General features: G+C 43.2%; 1 pseudogene; it reads right to left on the reverse strand.

The window, feature by feature from the left end:
• Positions 1–1476: 1476 nt before the first annotated feature.
• On the reverse strand, positions 1477–2042 carry LOC109459719 (small ribosomal subunit protein eS10 pseudogene; annotated as a pseudogene).
• Positions 2043–15994: the final 13952 nt, after the last annotated feature.

Raw genomic sequence — 15994 nt, forward strand, 5'->3', positions numbered from 1 at the left:
CACAAATATAGTCAAGAAATGCATTCGGCCTGCACTGCAGATGTAGTAGAAACAAAACACCAAGCCATGGCTGCACTCTGAGCAACTGAGCATTCCCTGCTGTATTTCCGTGGTTGATTGAATTCATTAGTTTGTTCATATCTTAGATACATTCACTCAATCTGCAAACATATATTAGAAATTGTGGAAGGCTTGAGACCAAACTGCACAGCAAGGAGAGATGTGCAAGAAATGTCAAGATCAACAAAACAGACTTTTTTCCCTTCTGCTTGGAAAGATTTAGTGCAGGGCCCAGTGTTTGTGGCTTTAGGAGGGGCTATAAGTGTAGTGGATGACAGAGAAAGCAGAGCTACTCCTCTACTTGGCTTCCGTCTTTGTGGATGAGAATGCTCATTGGACGGCAGAGGGTGAACCATGTATTGGCACGAGAGACCTGAAGTTCAAAGAAATTATTGGAAAACAGCTGCTCCAAATGATGCCAAGTTTCTTGGACTAACGAAATTGACCTATCTGGACATGAAAATAAGTTGCTAACAAAAATCACTGGTATGTAGACAATGGAGATGTGGGGAATTCAATGGTACTGGAAATCAGCAAATAGTCAAAGAACATCTTGATTCTAAATCATGGAAGATCAAGTCTTCAAACCACAGAGCAGGAGTTATTGATGCTTGTCAGAATTCCAATGCAGATACATCACGTAAGGATCACACTTGTCTGTTAATAATGGAAACCCCAAAAGAGTGGCTTCACAAGATTAGAGACTTATTTTTCTCATTATGTGAGCAGACCTAAGGCAGGCACCGGTTTAACTGCTCAAGGATGTCAGGACTGAGTTCTCTGGGATTTTCTTGGCCTTTCCCTCATTGACACCTGGTGATCCCACGATGGCTGCTCCATTGTCAATATACATTTCTGTGTACCAGGCAGAAAGAGGGCGAAGGACAAGAGAAACTTAATTCTTCCCCTCCCTCTCCATTCCTTCTTGTAAGGAGCTTTCCCCCAAAGCTGTACCCAGCCACTTCTTCCTATATCTCATTGGTCAGAATGTGTCCAATGGCTCACTAGTATCTGAGTGGAGAATACAGATTTGTTGTTTTTTTTTAAGCTGGGCAGACTGCTTCCCTCCCCCAACAAGACCAGGGATTTTGTTAGTAAAGAAGGAAATAAAGAGTACTGGTTACACACTTTAACAGTTTCTCAAGCAACAGATTTTCCAGGAAACAGGTTATAAGTGTGTTAAAAGAAAAAAAAAGAGTGATCACTAGGAGTTGCTATGAGTTTGCAGAGAAGCTGTCAAGCAGAGTAACCTGCGTGTCTTTTTCTTTCTGGTTTTTCTCCCCACAGGTTTATTCAACACCTAATAATTGCTCCAACTTTACTGAGGTGGTTGACCACGTCCACAACTCCCCCACAACCAATCCAGTCTTCATCTATTTATATTCTGACCTTTAAAACATTCCTGTTCAGGCTATATTATGCAAAAACGGGTACACAAGATGATTTTCTTGCCACAAACTTATTCAACACCAAATAATCGCTCCAACTTTCCTGAGGGGGTTGACCACATCCACGACCAAATCTGCCTCTAAACTGGAATTCGGTGGCTGACCCAGCCCCGGCCTTCGCTTTCTTGTTGGCGCCAGGATGCACAGCGCTCCGTCTGTAGGTGTCTCCGTCAGCTTCCCCTCGTGTGAGTCTTGCAGGTCGCTCGGCCTCCACACCTTTGGGCCTTGGCTTGCCTGTCTCAGGACAGCTGCGGCGCAAAGTGGCAGGCATGATCTCGGGGGCAAGTGGAGATAATCACAGAGACACTGGATACCCTCGTTGGTAGAGTACCAGTAGAAATGTCTCCAGGCCAGCTGTTCCTTCACATAGCCTCCTGATTTGAGAGACTGCATGGCTTTCATGCCATGGATTAGGCACATTCTTATCTGCCAGCTCAGGGTGGTTAGGCCTCTGAGCATCCTTCTCGGCCACCATCTCTCCCTCCTTAAAAGGGAGTTCATAACCGGCAGTCCGTTCTTCTTGGGCATCAACATGGCTACAGCTTCTGGGTCTGGGGCTGGAAAACTAACTCCTTTTCTTTCATGAAAATGTTACTAGGCTGGCAGAAAAAGCAAATATAGGAAATGTAGTAAGTGCATTTACCATCAACAAGGCATTTAACAAAGCCACTTGTAACGTCCTTGTAGATAAGATGGAGAAATGTAGACAACAGGACAGTAAAGTAAGGTCGATTTATATAACTGGTTGAAGGACTCAAAACACTGTTGATGAATAGTTAATGTCAGCTCTATAAGAAGCAAAAGCTATTAATATTACATTGTATCATTTAGTTAATGTCAGACCTATGAACAATCACAATATTTATAACGGGCAGGCAATTCAGTCCTTGCCCCAGTCACGCTCTATTACGACTTCTGGGATGAGGCTCTAGCAGACCTTATAGACTTGAACATGATGTAAATCTGGAATGACAGATTAAGAATCCAAAATTATCTAGAGGGCAGGAATGGTGGACTAAATAATATTAGCTATTCTGCACGGAACATGTACCACATGTCAGATAGTATGCTAAATGCTTTCCATGCATAATCTCTTGTTCTCTAAATAGCCCTGTCTTGTAGGTCTTACCATCCTCATTTTACAGATGAAAACACCAAGACTCTAAAAGGCTGAGTCACTTGCCTAATGTCACATAGCTTGAAGTGTAAGAACTAGATTCCTACCCAAGTCTATTCACCTTCAAACCCTGTTCTATTTCCCCTGTGCCATTAAGCTTTTCTATGCTAGTAAATGTAAACAAGTCCTGTATTTCAAGACCAAGCATAGGATGTGGAAGAAATAGGCTGGAGAAGAGAGTAAGTAAGGAAAGGACTTGGTGATTTTGGTTGACTGAAAGGTCAGTGGGGATGTCTTCAACTTACTTTGAAACGCATTAAACAAAAATAAAGGACTAATGGAATGGTAGAGTGATAAATTTGTGATAAAGCAAGTCTAATACAATGTTCATTATGGAATCTAGGTAGTGGATATATGGGTGTGAATTGTAAAATTCTTTGAACTTTTCTGTATGTTTGAAAATGTTCATAATAAAATGAGGAAAAAAGTCATTGTAAATTGACAGCATGATATGGCCATGTTCAGATGGGGCCCGTTCTCTTCTGGGATAACACAGCCATACCTTACATTATTTTCAGTTCTGGGTTTGCAGTTCAAGGTGCCAGTCTTTTTCAGTGTTAGTGACAAGCTACAAAAAGCCTTTGGGAGAGAGAATAGGAGGATGAGGGATCCAGAAATTATATCTGACCTGGGAAAGAGAAGAAAACAGGGCAAAATGGTAATTTTCAGCAAATGCTTAAAGACCTGTGTATTAGTTATCTGTTGCTGTATAACAAATTAAGCCAGAACTTACTGGCTTAAAACATCATTTGTTTCTCTAGATCAGAAATTCAGAAGTGGCATATCTGGGTGGCTCTATAGGCAGAATGCCAGTTGGCACTGCAGTCCTGTTACATAGGTCTCTCTACAGGGTTGTGTGAGTGTCTTCATGACATGGCAACTAATATCCCCCAGAGTGAGCTGTTTAAGAAGGCAAGGAAGAAGTCACACTGCCTTTCATGACTTCGTCGCTGAAGCCACACACGATAACTTTTGTATTATTATTCTAGTCATTAGAAGCTAGCAACGGGGTCCAGCTCACCCTCAAGGGGAGGGGTATTAGCTCTACCTCTCGAAGGGAGGCATCTCAAAGAATTTACAGACTTGTAAAAATCACTACAGCCTGTTTCTTGGAAGAGAGTTTGGCTTGCTCTGTAGGGATCTTAAGGCAATAGTTTTTTATTTCAATAGGAAGAAAATTTTCCTAATAATTAGAGTTAACTGAAAGAATGGGAAGGAGTTTCCCTTCACTTGAGAGATCCAAATATCTGCGGAGCATTTACTAAGAGCCATGCTCTATGCAATCAGCTGTAGGTGCAAGGAGCAAGATAGATGGCGTGCCTGCCCTCATGGGGCTTGCTGTTCTAAGAGAGTGAACGGGCACATCAAATACTTATAGGCTGTGATGAAGGCAATAAATGTATGAAGGCAATAAATAAATAAATAAGTAAATAGGCGACAGGAGTAGCAACTAAGGGCTAAGGAGCTACTTTGGTTCTACAGAGAGAGTTCATAAAAGAAATAAAGGTTTGGACCAGATAATCCTTTATGTGCCTTCCAATATAATAGTGGTCATTCGTTCATTCCTTCACTTATTCATTCCTTCACTTACTAGCATCTACCATGTGACAGGCACTGTGCAATGTACTAGGGGTACCAAGTAAACAGTTCTACCTTTTAAAGACCCTGTGGTCTTATAAGCGATAACAAGGTGTATACATAGGTGATGATCCCATTTGATGAGTGCTGCAGGGGTTGTGCACCAGGAGCCTGATGCATGCAGAAGTGACAACCCTGCCTGGGGCATTCGTGAAGGCTTCACAGAGGTGCCATCTGAGCTGTGTCTTCAAAGATAAGAATCTTTAAAAGGTCAGCATCTGAGATGCCAGGACTTGTTAAGGAGAACGAAGGAACAGAGAGGAAAGTGAAATATACGAGTAAGTTTAATGAGTTAATGGAGCTTGATGAATGAATGCACTTGGCTCCTGTACCTACATGAAGATGCACTGGACCAAGAACTAAAGCTCATTTCACATTTCAAACTTTCCAAGAGAAATGCCAATACCACAGGCTCATCACTTTGCTCCTGTCACAACAGCTTCCCCCATGACGGCCTCCACAAAACCTTCTGCTCCAGACCGGGTGGTCCCCTCACTGCTCCACCATTGTTTCATGCTCCTATAGTCAGTGGTACTCGGGATGCCTTTTCCCCTCATCTCTCCAAATCCTGCCCCTCCTACTGCTTCCCCGAAAACTTTGGACCACTCCAGCCTATTGCGATTTCTCCCTTTGGGGACTCTTGGAGGAACACTGAAACCATTGATCTTGGCCTTCATTGGCACTGCAATGTCTCCAGTAGATCTGCATGGGCTTTCAAATAAATTGTGACCTTGGGCAAGCAAGTCATTTAACTTCGCTATGCCTCTGTTTGCTCATCTGCAAAGTGGGAGTTAATAAATACCCAGGTTTTTGTGAGGATTAGATGAGTTCATATACGTGAAGCATTTAGCTCACCATTGCCTAGCTCATGGTAGGTGTGCCATGACTGTTAGTTGATTATTACAAGCCCTTTGTAGATAGCAGGTATACCCTCTTGTCCTTCAGCGATTCAATAAAGAGATCAGCATTGTCAATGCAACCACTAGCTAATGAATCAATAAAATGTGTTTTCTTTTTACTCCCTCTTAATGCTCAGACCAACAGACTTGGTTCCAATTTTCTAAGAAAAATGATTCTGGGGCTGAATTATGTTCTGGGGACTTTTTTTTTTTTTCAGGTCCTAGCTCTTTGGGCTGTGTATTTGAAGTAACAGTTGGATGCAGCTTATTTAAAGCCACAATCCAATCCATAAACCTGACACTGCAGCAATTATGTTTTCCAGATTGGAAGAGGTGCAAAACTTGAGCCACAGTTAATTGGAAGGCAAAGAAGGCCTTTTATTTTTTTCTTCAGCACATAGACACTTAATCATGGTAGGAGGAGGAGGGGAGCATCTTTTCCTCCTTTCTTTGTTACTCTTTTGTATTCCTTTGTGCCCTAAATAGCCTTTCTGGCTACTGCTGTCTTCTTCCCTCATCTCCAGTTGTTTTTGCTGTATTTCCTTCCCTCCCTTGTGTCTCTTCCTCATGCCATCAGGCTGAAAGGATGTGGGTCCATTTTCTCCCGTTTTCCTCTCTCAGTGCTTCCCTCCAATCCTAGCCTTATATGTAAGCAGAGGAGCTGTCAGCCAACAAACCCTGGAAGCTGCCCAAGACCACAGGTACCCGCTAGATTACAGAGTCTGGCATCCCACCTCTTTGGCTCACCCTAGGACACCACTGTGAACAGCCACATGTCACCTGGTGAGCCAGGTAGGGAACACAGATCATTCTTTTTTCCATTAGCATGCTTGCAAGAGTACATTTATCAAATTGGTCTCAAAACTGAGAGGAAGCAACATAGGACTTTGATAGTGTCTTAAAGCGGGTGTTGGGACACAATACCTTACTAACTCCCAGGTCCCTGTCCCCGGCTCGCACCTGTCTTTTGAGCTGGAAACCTATTACCTTTGACAGTCCACTGTATATCTATCCCTTTGAGAAGCCCCTTAAGTGGAACACATCCACAATTGAGTGTATATAATCTCACACCATTCCTCCATTCCCCACACACCCCATAGCTTCTCGTCTTAAATTCATTATCTCAGGTAATTATACCAGTAACCACTGACACTCCCTTCCTGACCTGTGGCTCATGTGAGAACAGTCATCCCTGACTCCCTTCTTGTCTCCTACACATTGCCATGCACTGCATGCTCTTCACTCCATTTCCTAAACAACCCTCCGTGTCATCCCTTGCTCTTGAGCCTTAGACCATGACCCTCCTCTGTACTGCTGTTAAAGCCTTTTAGCATATATCCCTGCCCCAGACTCTCACTAATGATGTGTCTTCATACAGTGACACTGAAAAGGTCATTCTATCACCCCAAGGACACATCCCGCCTTTTCATACATCTCTGCCTTTGCAGTATCTATTCCCTCTGCCTAGAATACGAGTTCACTTGTGTAATTGGCAAGTTCTCACCTATCTTGCAAGAAGGCATTTGAGTGCCTTTTCAAATGTTACCTTTTCCTGGGCCCTCACCCCAGGCAGAATTAGTCATTGCCTTCTCTAGTCTCTCATTAATGTTTAGCATATATGAGTCTTAATTTTATAGCTATCTGTTTTATCTGTCTCTGTAGCTTCTTTTTAAAAATGTTTATTTATTTATTTTATTTTTTTATTCCCCTTTATCTTTCCCCAATTTTGAAAAATTTTTCAATTACAGTTGACATTCAATATTATTTTATTAATATCAGCTGTACATCATAGTGGTTAGACATTTATATAAGAAGTGATTCCCTGACTAGCCTAGTATCACTAAATATATATATCTAGTAAAGCCCTGGCACTATACATAGTTATTATCATATTATTGACTATATTCCCTATGCTTTACTTTACATCCCCGTATCTGTTTTGTAACTACCAGTTGGTACTTCTTAATCCCTTCACCTTTTTCACCCTGTCCCCAACCTTCCTCCCATCTATCACCCTGATAAATTTAGTACCCACCTGACACCATACATAGTTATTCCAGTATTATTAACTATACTCCTTATGCTATACCCTACATCCTCATGACTGCTGTATAACAACCAAGTTGTACTTCTTAATCCCTTCCCCTTTTTCACTCACTCAATCCCACTTCCCATCTGACAACCATCAAAATGTTCTCTGGCTCTATGAGTTTGTTTCTGTTTTGTTTGTTCATTTTGTTCTTTAGATTCCACTTATAAGTGAAATCATATAACATTTGTCTTTTTCTGTCTGACTTACTACACTCAGCACAATACCCTTTAGGTCCATTGATGTTGTTGCAGATGGCAAGACTTCATTCTTTTTTATGGCTGAATAATATTCCATTGTATATATGTACCACCTCTTCTTTATCCATTCAGGGACACCCAACTTGCCTTCATATCTTTGCTATTGTAAATAATGCTGCAATGAACATATGAATGAGCATGTCTCCTTGAAGTAGCATTTTGGGTTTCTACAGATAAATACCCAGAAGTGGAATGACTAGGTCCTTCTTTGTTTCTTATTATAGTCTTTGTTTCAAAGTCTATTTTGTCTGTTATAAGTATTGCTAGCCCAGATTTTGTTTGTTTGTTTGTTTGTTTCTATTTTCATGAATATATTTTTCCATCCCTTTACTTTTAGTATGTGTGTGTTTTTCAATCTGAAGTGAGTCTCTTGTATGCAGCAAATGTGTGGTTCTTGTTTTCTTATCTATTCATCCACCTTATGTCTTTTGATTGGAACATTTAATCCATTTACATTGAAAGTAATTATTGATAGATATGAGTATGTAGTTATTGCCTTCTTCTTCTCCTTCTCTTTCTCCTTCTTCTTCTCCCTCTAACATTTATTGTAATATTGGTTTGGAGGTGATGGGCTCCGTTAGCTTTTTCTTGTCTGGGAAGCTCTTTATCTGTCCTTTGATTTTAAATGATTGCTTTGCTGGGTAGAGTAATTTTGGTTGTAAGTCCTTACTTTTCATCACTTTGAATATTTCCTGCCAGTCCCTTCAGGCCTGCAAAGTTTCTGTTGAGAAATCAGCTGACAGTCTTACGGGAGCTCCCTTGTAGGTAACTAACTGCTTTTCTCTTGCTGCTTTTAGGATTCTCTCTTTGTCTTTAACCTTTGCCATTTTAATTATAATGTGTCTTGGTAAGAACCTGTTTGGGTTCATCTTGTTTGGGACTCTGCATTTCCTGGGCTTGTATGCCTATTTCCTTCACCAGGTTAGGAAAGATTTCAGTCATTATTTCTTCAAATAAGTTCTCACTCCCTTGCTCTCTCTCTTCTCCTTCTGGTGCCCCTATGATGTGAATGTTGGTATGCTTGATGAGAGGCCCCTTAGACTCTCCTCATTTTAGGGGGTTCTTTTTTCTTTTTGCTGTTCTGATTGGGTGTTTTCTGCTACCTTGTCTTCCTTACGTTGCTGATTCGATCCTCTGCCTCAGCTAGTCTGCTGGTGATTCCTTCTAATGCATTCTTGATTTAAGTTATTGTGTTCTTCATTTTTGAATGGTTCTTTTTTATGGTTTCTATGTCCTTTTTTATGCTTGTTATCTCTATGTTGAAGTTCTCAATACATTCCTTGAGCATCCTTATAACCATTGTTTTGAACTCTGTCTCTGGAGTTTTCTCCTGTTCTTTCATTTGGGACGTATTTCTTTGTTTCCACATTTTGACTGCCTCTCTGTGTTTGTTTCTATGTATTATGTAGATCTGCTATGCCTCCAGTCTTGACCAGGTGGCCTTATATAGTAGATGTCCTGTGGGGCCCAGTGGCACAGTCTCCCTGGTAACCTGAGCTGGGTGCTCCAGGAGTGTCTGTTGTGTGTGTTGTATGTGCCCTCCTGTTATAGTTGAACATTGATTACTGTTGGCATGTCAGTGGGTGGTATTGACCCTCAGGCTGATGATAGCTGTGGAGTTTCGCCACATCCACAGCTTACAGGCTGCTGTGAGGGGACAGGCTTACCCCATGGAGTGGGATTCACCCCAGTGGGCTCTAGTGGCTGTTGAGACCACCTTTTGTGCGTGCTGTTTGTGGGGCTAATTGTGTGGTGCCCTGCTGTGGTCTGAAGCCAACCTTCAAGTAGGTTGTTTCTTGGGCCTCTTGGGAGGGTTTCTGGTGCAGGACCTGGTCAGCCACTGCCTGTGACTAGCCAGGGAATTCCTGGTAGTAACTACAAAGTGATGGATGGTTGGTCGCTGCCTGTGCTGTACCTGGAGGCACGTGGGAGAGGCCACACTTTGAATCAAGGACGGCTGTCACCAGTGCTGGGTCTGGAGTAGCTCCGCAAAAACCCAGGACACTCCGAGGCCTGCTGCCACCTGCTGATCCCATCAGGTTCAGCTGCTGATAAAGCCTCCAGCGGTAAGGAGTTGGGTGTGGCAGGGTCTCAGTGAGTCAGCAGGGTGAAGGAAGCAGAGCTCACCAGACCAATCAGATTCAGATTTGGCCTGCGGGGGAGGGTTCAACATGGAGAGATGGCACCTGCCTGCCAGCTGCATGGGAGAGGGTCCCACACAAGAAAATGGTGATTGTGTCTCCAGTCCTCACCTTGAAGTTACACAACTCAGTCTTTTCCCATATATCTCCAGTGCTCCCGGAATCACTATCCCTCCTCTGAATCCCAAGGTGAGTGCCTGCACAGGCCTTTTAAGAGGACGTCTGGGTTTCCTGCAGCTTTCCCTCCCACCTGGATGGTCGGAATCCCCACTGTTTTTCACAGCCAGATGTTTTGGGGGCTCCTCTTCCTGGCACCAGTAGTCTGGGCTGGGGAGACTGGTGTGGGCCTGGGGTTACTCGTTCATTAGTGGGGAACCTCTGTGGTTGAGATATTTCTCCCAACCACCACACGTGCCTGTGGGACCAGCCTGTTTCGCATCTCTGCTCCTCCTACCAGTCTTGACATGGCTTCTCCTTTATATCCTTAGTTATAAAACTTCTGTTCAGCTAGTCTTCAGATGGTTCTGCAGGTTGATTGTTCTATAATTTAGTTGTAATTATGAAGTAGTCATGGGATGAGGCAAGCACAGCATTTATCTACTCTGCCATCTTGTGTCTCTGTCAGTCTCTGTAACTTCTGTTTTTTTTGCATGAATAAGTAAATTTATTTTTAGTGAGATATCATATATACAAAGAGAAGTGCACAATTATTAAGTATATACCATGTTTCCCCGAAAATAAGACCTAGTTGGACTATCATGTAGCTTCTTGAAGACAGGCATTGTCTTGTCTTTGTATCGCCTTCCTCCCAGTTAATCAATAAATGTTTGTTGAATGAAAGGCTTAAATTTCACAAAAATTAATGAAATACTTAGTTCATGCAGACACAATATTTAAACATAGTGGAAAACTCAATGACTCTATACTCAAAGAGCAAACAGTTTAGTCTAAAATAGGCCTAAAGAGGTGACCTTATGAGAGCCTTGAGAGTTCCTTACTTAATATTGCTGCATATACAGTTTGCTGTCACCAGGTGGCAGTAATGTGCCGTGGTCCTATGGTCTAAGCTATGAAGTTCCAGAACTTCAAAAGGTGATTGGGCTAGCTGGATTAATAGCAAGACAACCACAGGGGGAAGTGAGCTGTCACTAGGTTCTGTACATGGCTGGACTTGCAAGAGCTTGCTCTTGGGAGCTGCCTATAGCTGTCCCTGGCATACTGTATTACATTCAGACACAATGCCCTCTCTAATCCAGAAACCCAAAGCAGGGGCACTGAGAGGTCTCCAGGTTGGAACCAGGTCTGCACCTTAGAAGACTTCCAGCTGTGCACTTCCTTTTAACTTCTTCAGGTGGTAAGCTTCCATTCAGCTGTGTAATGACAGGGCCCTTACTGACAGCTTTGGTCTGTTTTAATTCACACAATAACTATGGCAATTGGGGGGGTCTTAGATGACCTCTGTTGGAGCAGTTTAAATAGAGAGACATGAGCTGATCCCAACCTGCACTGCATGGAAAGACGAATAGAAATGGAGGGAGCAGAGATAGCAAGGAAGGGCAGCTCTTTCAGCAAGTTGGACTCTGCAACATAGTAAGAGAACAGCTGAGGAAGAAGAGAAAAATCAGTGAAAGGTCCAGTGTCATGCCTAGTGCACTCTCATCCCCTCCCCACACCTGCACTCTGTTACCCGGGACGGGGGAGACTTACTAGTGTCTGCAGGCTGAGGACATGTATGGGAGGGAAACAGAAATGCAAAAGAGAGAGAGAAGATCACAGCCAGATCAGTGTTGAGCAGAAGCAGGAGGGGATGAGGAGAGGAACACAAGGAAGGAATTCACCTTAGAAGAAGAGAAGAGGCAAAACTTCTCCTTTGCGTCAAAAAATGAACTTGGTCTTGCCAGAGTTTGGTATGAGGAGAGAGGAGACAGATTTGAGGAAGCGCATTCCTAAGGTTCTCAACTAGGGGTGTGAAATAAGAGACCAGGTTACCCACCAAAGGGTAAGAATAACAAGAGTGATACAGCAGCCATGAAAAAATGATAAGGACTAGAAATAAGAGAAAAGACACTGTGAAGAATGGGAAAGGAAACTGATTAGGAATAAATTAAAAAACTATGGTCAAGAATAGAATTCATGAGTTTTTAGCACGGGTATTGGTGGGGTTGCCAGGTTTTATGCAGCAGAATTCAGAAGTCTGGGATAGTTCCATTGTTCTGCTTACTGTGTTTCCCCGAAAATGAGACCTAACAGGAAAATAAGCCCTAGCATGATTTTTCAGGACGACATCCCGTGAACATAAGCCCTAATGCATCTTTTGGAGCAAACCTTAATATAAGACCCGGTCTTATTTTCGGGGAAACACGGTAGTTGATCTAGGGAGAGAGGAGGTAAAGAAATAAAAGAGGTGACCTAATGAACAGTGCTGATGAGGATGTGGTTAAAATGGTTAAGCATGGTGTCCAGACTTGGTGAGGAAGGAACTGACAACAAGATAGGTGGGAAAATCAGAAGTGATTAAACAATTGTCTGTCTCAGTGATACAGAGGAGTCGACGCAATGGGATGAGGAAATGGGAAAACTGAACGTGGAATGAGAGAGGGCTGTTGGGAGTTGAGATTTCCAAAGCTGAGGATGTTTCTGTGGGGGAAGGCAGTTGGTATGGAGGGAGCCAAACTTACTGGAGCAGAAGAAGTTAGAGGGATGGCTGCACCTCAAGTCTGAATTACCAGCTCTGGGACAGTGGTTCCCTAAACTTTAGTTTGAATTTGTTCAAAGTGCAAATTCACTAGGTCTGGGATGGGGTTTAGATATCTGCATTTGAGGCAAACATTTTATGTGTGTGTTTCAATGAATGACCATACTCAAAACACGAATCTTGACACTCCCTCCCGCTTCTCTTTAAGAGAGAAGTGTGTGTGTGTGTGTGTGTGTGATGGGGTGGGGAGGCTCATGTCACCTTTTACCAATCAAAGAAATTTTTTATTTTCTTAGAGAAGTGGAGCCCCAGCTCTTCTCTTCTATGACCTACCCACATACACTGATAAAATTAATTATCTGCCCTGGCTAAATGACTTTGCCTAGCAACACCGTAGCAACTAACATCAGCTCTGCCTTCGGCTACAAAACTGGAAAGAGATTTCTTGAAGTCCAGTGTATTTTACAACAGAACAAAACATCTGAACAGGAAATTAAACAGAAAGTAAACTGGGTTCATTGCTAGGAGATGAGACACAGACACACTAAACAGTTCATGACAATCCATCAGAACACAATAGTCAAAATAAGAAATTTTCTCGTCATAGGTTCTACTGACGTTCAGAGGAGAGAGTGAAGGATCTCATTCTCTGGAGGAGAGGAGAAATTAAACAGGCAGGAGAAGGAAGAGCATTCTAGGTGATGGGAAAGCTAAAAGCAGAGGTGCTGAGTCAAATCTGAAAGTGGGGGACAAGGAACCCAGCTGGTTGTCACTGGGAACTCAGTCTCGGATCTATGACCAGAGAGCCGAGGGTCTTAAAAGTCACTTGAAGAGCTTGGGCTGAGTCACAGGGCACTGGGAGACTGTCAAAGACTTTTTATTCATAGAACAAATATTTATGGAGCCAGGCACTGTGATGTGCATGGAGGAGCCAGTGGTGAGTCCCAGAGACAGTCCCTGCCCTTATGAAGCTTAGAATCTAGTGATAGAGACAGACACAGAACAACTATGAAATGTAAAGATCAAACATATAAGTGAATAGGTGATTATAAAATCTGAGAACATTAAGAGAAAAGGTATCAGGTTCCAAGAGAGCATATAAAGAGGGGCAGGCTCTGTTCCAGGAAGGACTTCTCTGAGGAAGCAATTTTGCACTGAGAGCTAAAGGATGCATAGGAGTTGGCTGGGAAAGGATGGTGGGTGGGAGAGACTAAAAAATGTTGGATTCCAGACAGAGAAAACCACATAGGCAAAAGTTCACGAAATGGAAAGCCGTGGTGGCTGGAGCCCAGGAGAGAAGGGGTACATGGCCTCAGAGGCAGTCAAGCGGGACCTTGGAGGCCACATTAAAAATTCTCTTTGTTCCCAGAAAAAATATTCTGCATTTTGTAACAATAAACAGAAATTTTTATTGTGAAAAGTATTAATAAGATACTTTTCCAATTAATGAAACATTTTTCTTAAAAATAAAAATTCTGTCTTTGTTCTGAGAGCCCTGAAAAGCCACTGAAAAAAGATTATAACCTTGGGATTGACATTCAAATCTGCATTTTAAAAAGGATCATTTGGGTTTCTGTGCAGAAGACAGATTGGAAGGGAGCAAGAGTAGATGAGGGCAGTCCAATCAGGAGGCTGAGAGATGATGACAACTCAGACTGGTGTGGTGGCAGAGGAGATGGAGAGAAGTGGACTGGGGGAGTGGAAGGTGAAACTCATGACTGTGTGATGGATTAGGTGTGTGGAGAGGACAGAGATCTGATGTGACAGCAGTGCTGGGTAGGGAAATCTAGGCTGGGTAGTGGGATTGAAGCTTGATGGGCTGCTTAGATAGAGCCTGTTGTCATTGCCCAGACGACGGGGTCAGTGGGAAGAACTCCACTTTGTTGTTGGGGAGGCCTATGTTGAATGCTGGTTCTTTTTCCTTTACCAGCTATGGCACCTAGACAGGCAATTTTATAGGTTCCTAATCTGGAAACCAGGAGTAGGGAGGGGAAGAGGCCTCCTAGCTGACATGGTTTTCCTGTTAATGTTCCATAAACACTTAACTATTACACCCCTGGCTGCTCCATGCCCACCCATCTTCACATTACATTTGAATATGTTGATTGAGATGAAAAGATGTTCAAGAGCACATATTTGGGCTATTGGACATACAGTAAGCTTTATGAAGACAGGAGTCATATTTTATGCATCTCAGTCATTTCCTGTCCTATAAGATAAAATCATGTATCTTAGGAACCACTTAGTTTGTAGCATATATCACAATTATAATTTGAAAAGATTTGTGTAACTGTATTTAATATTTGCCTTTCCCACAGGATTGTAAGATCCACAAAGGCAAGTAATATGTCCATCTGTCTTGTGTCCCAGAGCTGAGCAATGGAGGGCCTTGGACATAAATGAATAAATGAATGAATGAATTTTTGTTCTCTCTGGTGCCCACTGCTCAGCCCAGTCTTGGCCCCAAATCTACGCTCAATGTAAGCTTGCCAGATAACTGGGATTGTGCACCAGAGTCTAGCATGAACTCCAAGCCAGGACAGCAATGCCAGAGATAATTCACTCAGGACGCAGATGTGAATTTGAGTGTCACTTTTATAAAGGAAGGCTGGTCAGCTGGATCTGTTGCTCTTGAGGGTCAGGGCTGAGAAAAGAGCATACAGTAATTGGTTTCAGCAAAGGGGCACTCTTGGGTGACCTCAGAGGAAAGGTATCTAGTTAATAGTGGCAGCGGGAGTCCCAGCACAAGAACTGAGGGATAAGTGGGCTGGTGAAAGGAATGGAGACTTCCAATACAGATGGCTCCTCTGGGCTGTTAGTGATGTCAAAGAGAAAAGCCTGACCCCGAAAGCAAAGGAGATTGCTTTTTAACTGCAGGCTCTTATGGTGTGTTGACAGCTCAGGGGAAGGAGGAGCTGAGTAACCAAAACTTCTGGGAGCACCTGAGGAGGGATGTGCACACCGAGGGGAGGCCAAGGCCTTAAGGCATCTCCGAGGTGAGCTTGATCTAAGCATTACTGTAGCTCGCAGGGCCAGCCCAGACCCATTGAGGGGGTGGGGGTAGGGGGGTGGGGATGGGAGGGACACTAGAGACCAGCCCAAGTGTTTTATGTGGATCATTTAATTTGATTCTAGCACCCTGGAGAGGAAGAGTGTGTTAGCCCGAAGGTACACGCTGACACCTCCAGAGCATAAAACTGAAGCTCGGAGAGGTAAAATACCTTGCCCAACTCTCACAGTGGGTGAGTGGCAGGATTGAGGTTTGATTCAGGTCTGTCCCCAGGGAAACACTGGGATAGAGTCCTGCACCTGGGCCTTCTCCTGTTTGGCCTTGGGGTTGAAGCCTGAGGCTCTGCCCAGTGAGCCCTCAGGCTCAGCTCCTCTCCAGACATCTGTCACTGTGGCCTGAGATCCTGAACTAAAATCTAAGCCAAGAAAACACAGGCTTTCCTTTGAGCTGTTTCAAAACTCCTTTCCAAGGCTATATGAGGATTCTCGTGGACCTTACGCACTTTTGTCTTTGTGTGCTCCTTCCTTCGTAAAACAATCGTAATCGTTATGGGTGTTTTTTCTTTTTTTTTTTTTGA

This window comes from Rhinolophus sinicus, chromosome 14 (genome assembly GCF_057876585.1).
Source record: "Rhinolophus sinicus isolate RSI-liver-muscle chromosome 14, RSI-T2T, whole genome shotgun sequence".
Classification (NCBI taxonomy): domain Eukaryota; kingdom Metazoa; phylum Chordata; class Mammalia; order Chiroptera; family Rhinolophidae; genus Rhinolophus; species Rhinolophus sinicus.